The sequence below is a fragment of the Neofelis nebulosa genome, chromosome 8 (assembly GCF_028018385.1).
Source record: "Neofelis nebulosa isolate mNeoNeb1 chromosome 8, mNeoNeb1.pri, whole genome shotgun sequence".
Classification (NCBI taxonomy): domain Eukaryota; kingdom Metazoa; phylum Chordata; class Mammalia; order Carnivora; family Felidae; genus Neofelis; species Neofelis nebulosa.
In genome coordinates this window covers 44,888,931-44,901,998 of record NC_080789.1, presented here as the reverse complement: position 1 = coordinate 44,901,998, position 13,068 = coordinate 44,888,931, and positions in this window count along the sequence as shown.

The following is a 13,068-nucleotide window of genomic DNA, read 5'->3' as shown; positions in this document are numbered from 1 at the left end:
TGAATGTAAGGTAATGTTTCTGAACATGAAGATTGTGTGTTGGGGGAGGGGGGAACCTAATTAACCAACTTTAACTACTTCTATTCAAACACCTCAGGAAGATAACACCAGTCACAAATGTTAAATATCTGTTTTGCTTTACTTGGCTTACTCATGCATTTATTCAACACTTGCTATGGCAGTTTATCTAAAATTAGGTCCAAAGTAATTTAGGCAGCCATACCCTATGTGAAAGACTCTGTAGAAAGCTTTAAATCATAGTGACAGCCATTAGAACTTGCTTAAAGGTAATGCATTTCTGAATAACTCCAGAGGAAACAATAGGGGAAAAAAGCAATAAGTATATCCGTAAGGTCTCATAAGAAATTACTCAGCATTTAGCTATGTGTGCCTTTGAAACAAATGGAATTAGGTATTGTTTTCTGTATTTGTATGTATCTATCTTAAATAAAATAATAGCATATATTTGGTGGGCATTTATTCCGTGTCAGGTATGTGTCTTGATGCTTAGATAGCATCATAATATTGAATTCTCAAAATTTCTAAATTAAACAAAGTATTTATATTGCTACCTTCATTTTACTGATGAGGAAAATAGTAGCACAGAGAGTTCAAATAATTTGCCTAAAGTCACATAAGTGGCAGACGTGGGCTTTAAATGTCATCAGTGTGATTCCAACAGCCAGGTTCCTGACTTCTTGCTGTTTTCATTTCAGTCCTATCACTGATTTCTGTGTCAGTATCATAAAGTCCTTCACATCGGTTTTTCCAGCTGTCACAGGTGAACCAGAGTCATTCTAAAGTGTTTATGGAAACTTCTAGAGTTAGCTCTTCTGTAAGTTTCTAAATCTAGAAAATACAGTAGACAAAGGACTTAATTATCTGGCTATTATGTGAATATCATAAATATGTCCAAAACTATGAAATAATGCACATCTACAATATATCAATTTAACAGTCGAGTACTGCTATTTTAAGTCCAAGGATGTCGATAAAGTGGTCTAACTTAGAAATACGGGGACTAAATTTATAGTACCATAAAAACAGTCTCAATGTCTTATCCTGAAAAAAAAAAAACAACTCAGAAACTCATTTGATTTTGGAAGATATTTCCTTTGAAGTTGTGTCAAATTGTAGGGCTAGAACATTTTAGAATATGAATATTGCAATTATTAAAAATGTTTATCACAAATCTTTCCCTCATATTAGATGCTCTGACACAGAATTTAAAAGAAGGAAAGCTGCTTATAATCTCACGGGGAAAAAAGAGACATTTTAAAAGACTTTCTTACAGAGTTAAGTGTATATGAAACTTTGAGGAGTCTCATGGGTAATAGTCCAGACTGACATCGTCAAAGAGAGCACCTGAGAGATATAAAAAAAAAAAAAAATTGTTGGACTCCAGAGAAAAGGTTGTAAAGTGTTTTCAGCCTTAGAGTTTTCCAAAGGCAAAATAAAACTAATCTAGAGAAATCTTTGCAATTTGCACATTTATTTACTTTTATTCATAATCATAGAGCATGACTTCCGTTTCTTGGGGGAGAAAATGGGATAATGACTCATTTAATCACTGAATGAAGAGTTAACTTGATAAGCTTAAGGAGAACGGGCTTATTTTGCTACCAGGTAATGGGACATAGTCTCTGCTTTTATTTATTTATTTTATATTACAGGACAGTTAAGGATTACTATTACCTGCTAGAAAAATTCCAGATTCCTTAAAATGGCTTCCTTTATGCAGGCTCTGCTTTGGCCTTGCAAAAATAACTATTATCTTTACCCCAAAATACACATATTGATGTCATGTTGCTTTTGACTATGGTGAGCCTCAGTCCTATTTTTTAAGGTTCAATTAAAAGTTCACAAAGCCTTTGTTGATGAATTATTTTAGTGGAAATAATTGTTCCATCTCAGAATCTCTAAACTCTGCTCCATCTTTTACTATAACACTAATTTCATTTATCTTTCAGAGTCCTTACATTTTATATGTATATTCCACATAGTTCTTAAATGCTTATAAATGGGCCGTATTTACTGTTAAATTTCCTTGTTGTAAAGGTAATAGTATGTTTTCTAAATTTTACTGTGTAAAGTTTGAAAAATTATGCATATTTACGCCCTCCAGAATTATCCTCATTCATTTTTCTGCTTTTGTTGTATTTATTTATCCATACACATTTGTGTATCCATATTCATAAATATCTACACAATAAAATGGAGATCATAGGGATACACAATTTTTTGTGTTTTTTATCACTCAAGATAATTAAATGACTATATTCCTTTATATGTACATGGCATGTATTCTTTAACAGTTGTATGAATGTCCATCGTTAGTGTGTATTTTGTTTAATCAGTCTCTAAAGATTGTTTGACAATTTTTTTAGTTTTTTTTTAAGTTTATTTGAGAGAGAAGGGAGGGGAGAAGGGCAGAGAGAGAGGGAGAGAGAGAATCCCAGGCAGGCTCTGCACTATCAATGCTGAGCCCAACGCAAGGCTCAATCTCACAAACCGTGAGATCATGACCTGAGCCAAAATCAAGAGTTGGACACTTAGCCCACTGAGCCACCCAGGGACCCCTGTTTTATAATTTTAAATAAAATAAATGTAATATAACTGTACATAAATATTTTCACAGATTCTGAAATTTTGTAAAGATTACTTCTGCGTACAGAAGTTTGAGTTTTGAAATGTCTTGCAACTTTGCTGTCTAAAACTTTGATTCTACTCTGGATTCAAACCATCAAAGACTTTCAAACCCTCATCAGTAGTAACAAGCATAATGTTATTTTAAACAATGTACATTTATTGTTTTGTGGATTCCCTGTTTGTATAATTTAGTCATTTTTTAATTGCTGAGGCTTTAAAAATTGCTTTGACTATTATTTATAAATTAATGCTAAATATTTTACTTCTCAGAAATGATAAATATTTTTACTTCTTTTAATTAAAGAATCCTTTATTTAATTCCTATGATGAACAAACTTTTTCAAAGTCATAACAAAGCAAACAAAAATCTCCTAAGTTTGGTTGTCTAATATCTTTTATGGGAAACAAAGAATGCTAGCTCTTGAAAGACTAAGTTCTAATACGGGTCAGTGTTTTATTCACTGTAACAGTAACATAATAGGCAACTAAAATAGTTGCTAAATGAATAAACAGAAGAATGAATTACTGAGTGACACTTTTTCTTTATCTGATGCTTGTCTTAAATACACCTCTATATATAGAAAAATTAAGCTGGAAATTCTTAATGACCAAGATCTTGAGGGAAAAAGTATCTTTGTTTATTGTATCATCCTCTAAATAAATTGTAAAAATAAAAGACAACATTTCTTCATCTCACATTTCAAATAAACAAGGTAATATTTTAAAATTCGTTGAAACCATTACCCTACAAAGAAATATTAATCACACATGAAGTACTTTAGATATTATGTAAAAATACCATGATACATATCTAAGAAAAATTTACTGAAGTATTTCTATATATCTTATAAACTGCGCTGACAAGTATGATATTCTGTGAATCTAATGTTTTAAAAAGCTTGCTTAAAAATAGTAAGCATATATACAATTGTATATGCAATAATAAGATAGTATGCCCTGTGCCACTTAATTTTAAAACTAGAACATACAGGGGCGCCTGGGTGGCTCAGTCGGTTGAGCGTCCGACTTCGGCTCAGGTCACGATCTCACAGTTCGTGAGTTTGAGCCCCGCGTCGGGCTCTGGGCTGATGGCTCAGAGCCTGGAGCCTGTTTCAGGTTCTGTGTCTCCCTCTCTCTCTGCCCCTCCCCCGTTTATGCTGTGTCTCTCTCTGTCTCAAAAATAAATAAACGTTAAAAAATTAAAAAAAAAAAAAAACTAGAACATACAGATGAAGAGGTCATAAAATTTTTAGTCATTGCTAAAGTCATTGCTTTGAATGTATTTCAAAGTCCATGGAGATCATATAATCAAATAATACATAAAGAAATTAGATATATGTACAAACTAGGATGGAATGGGATTCATTTAACAATGCAAATTATCATATCTGGAGAAAAAAACGGTTTGAAAATAACATGTCTGGACACTGAAGAAACTTAGCAACCAGCAACACTGAGTAATATTGAAAAAATTCAGAGTGTAAAACTAGATCTTAGTATATCTCAGAGTGTAGTATTAACACCACAGAGCTATTCATCATGTTGAGAATATGATTCAAAACCTTTAATGTGGCTTACTAAGCCTAAGCAAACTGCCTCTTGAGAACATCTACAGCTCCTCCTCTCTACTTGTCCCACTTGGAATATCAAGAATGATTCTTTGAAACACAGACTCTTAATTTTAGAGAACAAACTGATGGTTGGTTACCATAAGGGAGGTGGGTGGGGTATAAGTTAATAGGTGACAGGGACTAAGGATGGCACTTGCTGTGATGAGCACTGGATGATGTGTGAAGTGTTGAATCACTGTATTGTACATCTGAAACTAATATTACACTGTATGTTAACTGGAATTTCAATAAAAACTTTAAATAGAAAGAATACACACACTAAATTTTTTTAAATTCAGTGTCTGTGACTGTAAGGAAGATCAAGCTCTACCTTGGAAGCACTAAGGTTTTCAGTTTTAGTAATAAACATGCTGATTAGAAATCTATACTTTTGTTGTATAGACATATATACAGAAATATCTTCCCAATAGTCCATTGACTGTAATGGCAAGGCAAGCAGAGTGTTCTGTGCAAGGTGCAAGGCTCTAGGCTGGTCCTCAATTCAGGTCAGGTACGCAAGGAGACTCATGCATCTCCATTTACCCTTTCTCTTGAAATGTCCATAATGTTCCCATTTTGTAATGTAACTTTAATAGAATTAAAATTTTAAATGACCAAGGTCAAAAAAAAAAAGAATGATTCTTTGGCTTTTGGCCTGTGCAATAGGTTAATTTTTTAATCAGCTCACATGGTAGTGTTATTCTCTAAATAGGGACCACAGGGATAAGACTATAAGGTTTTGTGGATCAGACATGTGTTAGGTTTTGTGCTTGGTATGAGTTGGCATCTTGTAAAATCAAATTGTGATACCCAGGAGAAAGTTAAATAGATGAGCCTGGAACCTTTCTGGAAGTGACATAAGCTTTGGTAATGATTTATTTCTATATTTTAGTAGAAGACAAGCTGATATTCAGCTAGTATCTATTTGGCCATATTGGATAACTACAGATGGCCTTTTTTTTCAGAACATATGGGATTGTGTCATACCTGTTGTTAATTATTTTGAATATGTTCTTCAAATAGAAGATTGAGACTGGATTTTCACAGAAAGAAATTAAGAGGCAGATGGCGGTGGTCTGGGTCCAAAACCAATCCCAGTCCATATCTTACTTTGCCTTGATGCACAGGAGTAACTGCACGAACTTATATAGAAATGGAAGTCTGCCATCCATATTACCTGCAGCTTATCTCCATCTGAAAGGTAAAATCTACTAGCCCTTATAGTTAATGTACCTAATATTTTAACTGTAATTTTCCCAAGGTGGAACTTAGAGTTATGTAACTTTTCAAACGAATTTTTTTCTAAGAAAGTTGTTAAAAATTGTTAATAATTCCTTATCCATTTGATTATTGGCTGTCAAAATATTTTCCCATTTCTGAACTTGGGGAAAACATTGATCAAGGTACCCCTCTTTTTTAATTTATTCAGTTTGGATTTTATATAACTTTAGTAATTTGTGACAAAGCATTTAGTTTTATATGCTCTGGTAGGAGGTTCATTTTACTTCTTTATTTTTTAGATAGTACCATGTTGCAATAGGTTTCCTAAAGTTATTTTCTTCCTTCTATTTCCTACTGTGTTTAAAAAGGTTGCATAATTTCTAAATGCACTTACTGGGCGCTCTTGCATCTGATATACTCATCTTTTACTAGAAATCGACCTTCTCAAAAGAAATCATATTCAGTATATGAGGTCATTATTATTCCATATTTTAAAGCCCAGTATATGTTTTACTTCAGAACCTGATTTTCTCGCCATGTGGTTTCATTCAGTTTATTCATAATGTTTATTTTATTCAGAATGAGTTCTAAAGATGGAATGATTGCAGTTGGAAGAAAACTCACAGCACTGTCTTGTCTTTCCCTCTATCACCAAGTACTTAAACTCTAAGTTCCTAAAGGAATATTTCATTTTAAAAAATAAAAGCTTTTACCCACTCACTCTCAAATTTTACTTCTCCCCAATTGCATTCATTATAATGTGTTTATTTGTTAAAACAGACAAGTAGATTTTAAATTTCTAATTTTTAACACAGAGTAAATATATTTCATCATTTTTACCAGTTACTATTTTTAGTATATATATAGTGTTTGTATATGTATGTATGCATTCATGAAGAGTAAATGCTATCTGCTGCAGAGTAGGTACCAACAACTTCATAAGAATTTCACTCTTCTCACTGTTAAAAACTGAGAACAAACTGAGGGTTAATGGGGGTGGGAGGGAGGGTAGGGTGGGTGATGGGTATTGAGGAGGGCACCTTTTGGGATGAGCACTGGGTGTTGTATGGAAACCAATTTGACAGTAAATTTCATATATTAAAAAATTAATTAATTAATTAATTAATTAAATTAAATTTAAAAAAAAAAGAATTTCACTCTTCTCAGGAATGATCCATAGGAAGTATCATGGGAGGATTCTAAAGGAGGCATATTTCTAATAGCCAAGCTACTATTTGAAGAGCAGAAGAACCTAGGTCCTAATAGCCAGGTATATCATTTAATTATAATAAAATTAATCGAATATTTAAAATATACAAAGCACATTAATACATATAATACATTCTATTTTGATTTATTCTTCACACCAACCTTTAGAATAGGGATTGTTATTCCCATTTCCAAGACATCACATCATCCATGGTTGGGGTCAATGTTAAGAATCTGCTGCATTCAAATGACATGAATAACTATAAAAAATATTAAACCGTATTGGTAGATAAAAGACCTACCTATTGTTTCCTACTAAGTGAAATTCTAAATATCTACATAGAGTATCTAAATGGAACTTAGATATTTTAGGATTAAAATTGTATGTCATTTATCTCATGCTTATTTCAATAACAGTCTAAGATCTTGACTCTCTGTTCTTATGAATCTAGTGAATATAATAACCCTCAGTTATCTCAGTTCTTCAAAAGGAACATTCAGGGAAATAAAAGTAATAATCATAGTTTATATTCCTAACTTCATTTTGGACCAGTTAGTTAGCACTAATCCTAACATTAAACTATTTAAGTCTAATATTGTCAAAAATATATCAAACAAATTTTAATCTAAAAATTAAAGGCAGATGGTGGTGGTTAGGCATTAGCAAAGTTGAGATGATCTTTATCTACTCAGATTATTTTTAATTCAACTATATAGTATGCATAGGAAATAAATATTAATTTTCCCTCTCCAAACTTTTAAGTTTTTCTCTTAAATCTATATTTCTTATCATTTGAAAAAAAGTGCATTTTGAATAAACATTAAGTATATGAAGTTAAGATTTAAAATCATATATGTAACCAACTTTTGGAATTAGTGTGATTAATAAGAAAAGCACATTCATGATTCTGAACCTATTGAAAATATCTTTTTACATATCACTTTTATCATGAACATGATAACACTTATGTTATAATTGCTAGTTAACTAAACATTTATGTACTTGTGATTATATTGTAATTTTAACTAAAGATGTTTACACCATATATGGAAAGGTATTACTGAGCAATTAGATAATTTCTTTACCTCTGTATTACATATTTACATAGTTAGTAAATTGTTTGCATGGAAATTACCATACAAAATGTACACTTATAAAATATTTTATAGTAAATTATGTAGTTGAAATAAAGGATGTTATTAGAACTTAGGGTAACTTAGAAAAGTTTCACGTAAAACATACATTTTCTAAGAAATTCTGCTTTAGGAACAGCTTGTGTTCTTGAGAATCTCTCATTTGCTTATAAAGTACCCATCTGCAAATGGAATAGACTCTTGTCATCTATAAGGTAAATATCCTATGAATTTTGAGACTCTCCAAGTATATAAAAATGCTTCATAACTTTTAATTCACCAATTAAATGCAGTGAAATCAATCTGAAAAACGAAAGCAACCTCTGTAGACCCTTAATAATTTTATAAACAGGACTAAAGTCATTTATAAACTATACAAATATATTCAGAATGAGCTCTCACCAAAACCAGTTCCTATATCTTTTTAAATTTTAATAGTTCATATGAATTATTCATGTCTAGATGAACCATTGCCAAATTAGAGATTCCTTTTTTGCTTTACATATTTTATCTATATTTGCTAGCTAAGAACTATAACTTTATGGGTCTCAATTCAACAAAAATTACAGGGTGCTTACATGGGCCAGACACTGTACTAGGCTCTGTGGCTAGCTGTGCTTATTTGCCCTCATAGAATTTCCATTCATTCGTTCTTCCCTTCCACTACCATCACTAGCAGTTTGCTTTATGTTGTGTTTACAATAAAATTCAAACATCTTACGTGGTCCTATAATGTCTTAATCCATCTGCCTCCTCCAACCTCCTCCTTCCTCTTCCCTCTGTGCTTCTGCTATAGCATAGCAGTCTCCTTTTCTATTCCCACAACACAGACATGCTTAACTCTTTCTCACCTCTGTTTCCTCTGGCTAGGGTTTTCTTTCTCAACTTTTTCATGGCTAAGTTCATAATGTCGTTCAAGTCTCAACTCAAATGTCACATCTCCATAGAGATCCTATTGACTATAAAGTTCCCTTCTCCCTTCCCCCATTAAATTATCTGCCCTTTACTCAGCATTTAACACAATTTATGCACCTGTTTCTGTCTCTCTGCCATACAAGAATATAAGATGGAGAAAACAGGAAGTATAGTAAACATTCAATAAATGATTATTTGATTAACAAATAAATGGAAATTGGGTAGAAATAAATTTTTTAAATGTTCCATAATCTTTTTTGAGAAATGCTGCTTTTTATACCTTGGAGATTCATAATACAGATTAGCATATTAAAGGTTCTGCATAATTTGTAGTAAAGAAACCCATTTTATTTGTTTGATTCAGAGTTTCTGAGTCTTTTTGAACATGAAAGCTTTATTTTGTTTGTTTTTTAAATAGTATCTATTAACATGTCTCTTAACTATTGTTCTTTAGAACACTTGATGGCAAACATTAGTCTTTTCTCATCCTATTGAGATTTTCATAATTCAAAATACAATTTAAACATGCATTCTAACAAATATTTGAAAAGAAAAGTTTAAAGTATTGAGAGGGTCAGAATTTGTTTTCTGAGTGACCCAAGTTTAGTTCAAAAAGAAAAAGGCATTTGCCATTCGCTTTCTTGCCCATGGTTGACAGCTGATGGAACAGTGCATGGAGTAATATGTTTTCCTTTTGCTTTCTAAATTTATATTAAGCCCATAGCAAATCTGCAGCAAATTTAATGATGTTGTGGGGAAAATGTCTAAGATAAAATATTTTATTATAAAAATACCAAACATTAAGGTTACACTATATCTGCTTCCATGTTTGACAGCATGGAGAAAAAGTACTATACTTACAGGGAGGGATGCAGAATGTTTTTAGAAATGAAAGTGAAAACCTGAACTGAATCGACATTTTCCCTAGTGCTCAACTCTGAGATGTTTGTACTGTATTTTGTGTTTGACAAAACAGTTTTTTATGTTCAAATTTGGGGGAAGTTTAGCCTGTTCTGGCATAATAGATTAAGTTATAAGATCTCTTGCCATTTCTGAAATGGTACATTGAAAGATATTTCTGAAATGGGATGTTAAAATATATTTACTATAATTCCCTCATGAAAGAGTTTCAAATTTTTAATAAAAAAAGATTCAGCTTTAAGAGATTTGAAAGTCTTTTTCAGGGTCATATTTTTATCTACTTTTCTTTTTTGCAAGGATGATGTGTCAACAAACTTCCATTAAAAGTATTAATTACTCAAAAACTGAATCTTAAGGGGTGCCTGGATGGCTCAGTCTGTTAAGCATCCAACTCTTAACCATGTCAGCTGATACTTTTTTCTTTAACCAGATTATTTGGATGATTTAATTAAGCTGGTGGCCCTTTTAAGAAACATTAAGAAAGGCTAAGGGATTGTCTAAGATTCTTTCCAAACTCAATTCCCACAGCTACAAATAACACTAAAGTTCATTCACAACTCTGGGTTCTACCTAAAACCGCTAAGGGTTCCAAGGTGCATATAAGATAGAAGCATTTATCATTCTTATTCTTTTCTTGCATTCTCGTTTTGCACCAGGCCCCACCTTAACCACTTTGTATATGTTCTGTTTTGATTCTCACAACTCCAATGTGGACATGAAATACTGTTCCCATTTACGGAGTCAGAACTCAAAAGCAGGCCAGAATTCAAAAACTGCTCTACAGAAACGTAATTGCTTACTCATAACGCATATTGAGGACTAGAGATGTAAGCGTTGAAATAATGTAGAAAGAATTAGTACTTGTAATCAGATAAACGTGCAAATGTCAAGGAGGGAATTATAGATGGGAAAGATCAAGAAGCAAATGCACACTAAGCTTTTTATTTTGGAATACTGGAATTCAGTATGAAAGGGCGAGAGAAGGATCTCTTTTTAAAGACAGAAAAAGAAGAGCGCTTTCAGAAAAAAGATAATAAAATTTTAACAGTGTTAAAGGAGGTATTAAGGTCAGAGTTTTGTACAATTGGACTATATTTTTGAGTTAAGAAGCACTGAGATATCACTAGCACTGCCACGTCATATTCAAATGAGAAACTGAGACCTAGTGAATAATTGGTGATAATCATTTACTGAGCATTTGTTGAGCCCCTACTGTATTCCATGAAGTCGGCTGGCTGTGTTCACATAAAGACACCTGCCCTACTCTTAGGGAACTCGGTGCTTAGAATGTAAGAAAATGGGTGATTATGTTCAACACGATAGATGTGGTAAGAAGTTATGTTCAAGAAGCAGAACTAGGTTATAGGTCAATTCTATTTCAGTAGAAGTTAGTAGGCAAGATCCAGATTTCTTTTTCAGAGAATGTGATCATTGACTGTGCTTTGAAGACTGAGTAGGGTACGCAGGTCACATAATGAAGGAAGAACATTACAGGTTGAGGGAGCAAGTACGTGCAGAAGCATGGGACATGAAATACATCAGTGTCTGTGGAAGGCCATATAACATTGGTATGGGCTAACATCAAAAATAACTATTTCCCATCATTTTCTGGTTATCTTTTTGTTTCACCTCCTTGGTGTCATGTAGGAATATAAAAATAGTGTAGCTTTTAATGTAGTACTATATATGACATTAATTTTCTAGCCTATAACTAGAGGAGTTCATTAGAACTTAATACACTTTTATTTCTAATGGTACACACCTTGTTTTACATCGTTACTTGCAGGTGTAGCGGATATGTTTTTATCATACAATATATAGTAAATCATATTTATTCTTCGCTTGTATTTGCTCTTATTTTGACAATTAACTAGAATCCCAAGTGGGTTCTCAATGTATTAAGTTCAAGGTCACAAATGCAACCATCTATTGTAACCAAAGGAGTGAACTCCCTAGGTGAAATGGCAGGATGCCAAGTGCATGTGCATACTTTGTGTGGTTGGTGAAGGTGAGGCAGCCTGAGGAGACCGTGTACCTCAAGGAGAGTTTATTGTTACCATGGAGGAAAGTGAAATTGGTTCCAATTAAAAGCACTTTTACAAAAGCACTGAAATATCTTTTTTTGTTTTTGAGAGAGAGAGAGAGTGTGTGTGTGTGTGTGTGTGTGTGTGAGTGAGCCAGGGAGAGTGGCAGAGGGAGAGAGAGAGAGAGAGAGAGAGAGAGAGAGAGAGAGAGAGAGAGAGAGAGAGAATCTTAAGGAGGATCCATGCTCAGCACCGAGCGCAATGTGGGGCTGCATCTTACAAACTGTGAGGTCATAATCTGAGCCCAACTCAAGAGTCGGACACTTAACCTACTGTGCCAACCAGACACCCCTGAAATACCTTTCAAATATTCTAACTGATCAGTATAACAGGACTAGTTTAGGTCAATAACATTAAGATGTCCTTCATTCTTATATTTTTACATTTGAGTAAGTTATTTACAGAAATTTTATGATATGGAATATTTACCTTTATTTTCTATATTTCTATAGAAATTTTCTATTTCTAGGTTTCTTTTGATATGCTATTTTTTTTTATAATTTTATTCTCTTTTCTTTTCTAAAGGTGCTCTACAATCCCTTCTATGTATCAGTTTGAAAAGAGAATTAAATGCATAACATTAAGTTCTAATAGTTTTAACTTAAGTAGACTGTGGTAAGAAAAAGCCATTTAAGTATTCACTGAGGACATCATGGAACAATACAGAACACTGAATGATACTTAATCTACAACACAACATCTATTAGGGGAGACACAAAAACTACAGCTTGTGAAAGAGCCATACAAAAACCTAACCAAGTGACTGATGTGCAGTGAAATATTTCCACCACTGGCATTAGAAATAATTGGGTGTATCTGCAAGCTTACCAACTTAAATTTTAGGAAGGCCATATGAGACATGCATCTCATCCCTACTCCCATAAATCTGGTGATATAGTGATTTATTATCAGGTTGACAAAGAGTTAATAGCAACACAGCTATACAACCCTTAATTAATGCATACAAATTATCCTGTACTCACCACAGTCTATAGTGCTGGATCTATTCTAGTTCAATATGTCACTTAAGAAAAGTACTTAAAATACCTAAAACTTTACCAGAAAATATTATAATGAATAATCACCAATGTACATGGCATTTAGAGTAGAGATAAAGCATTTGTCTCTGTGTATGTCATGTATGTGTAGGCGTAGATGCACATACACACTGATAAATATGAAAATATTCACATTGCCAATATACAAATATATATTCATGAATAAAAAGAATAATCCAATTCTATTACTATTTAAGGCTTTACGGATCATTCACGATGGTGATCAGCCCTGTTACATCTTTCAGTCAGTGTCATCTCTTAGTCTCC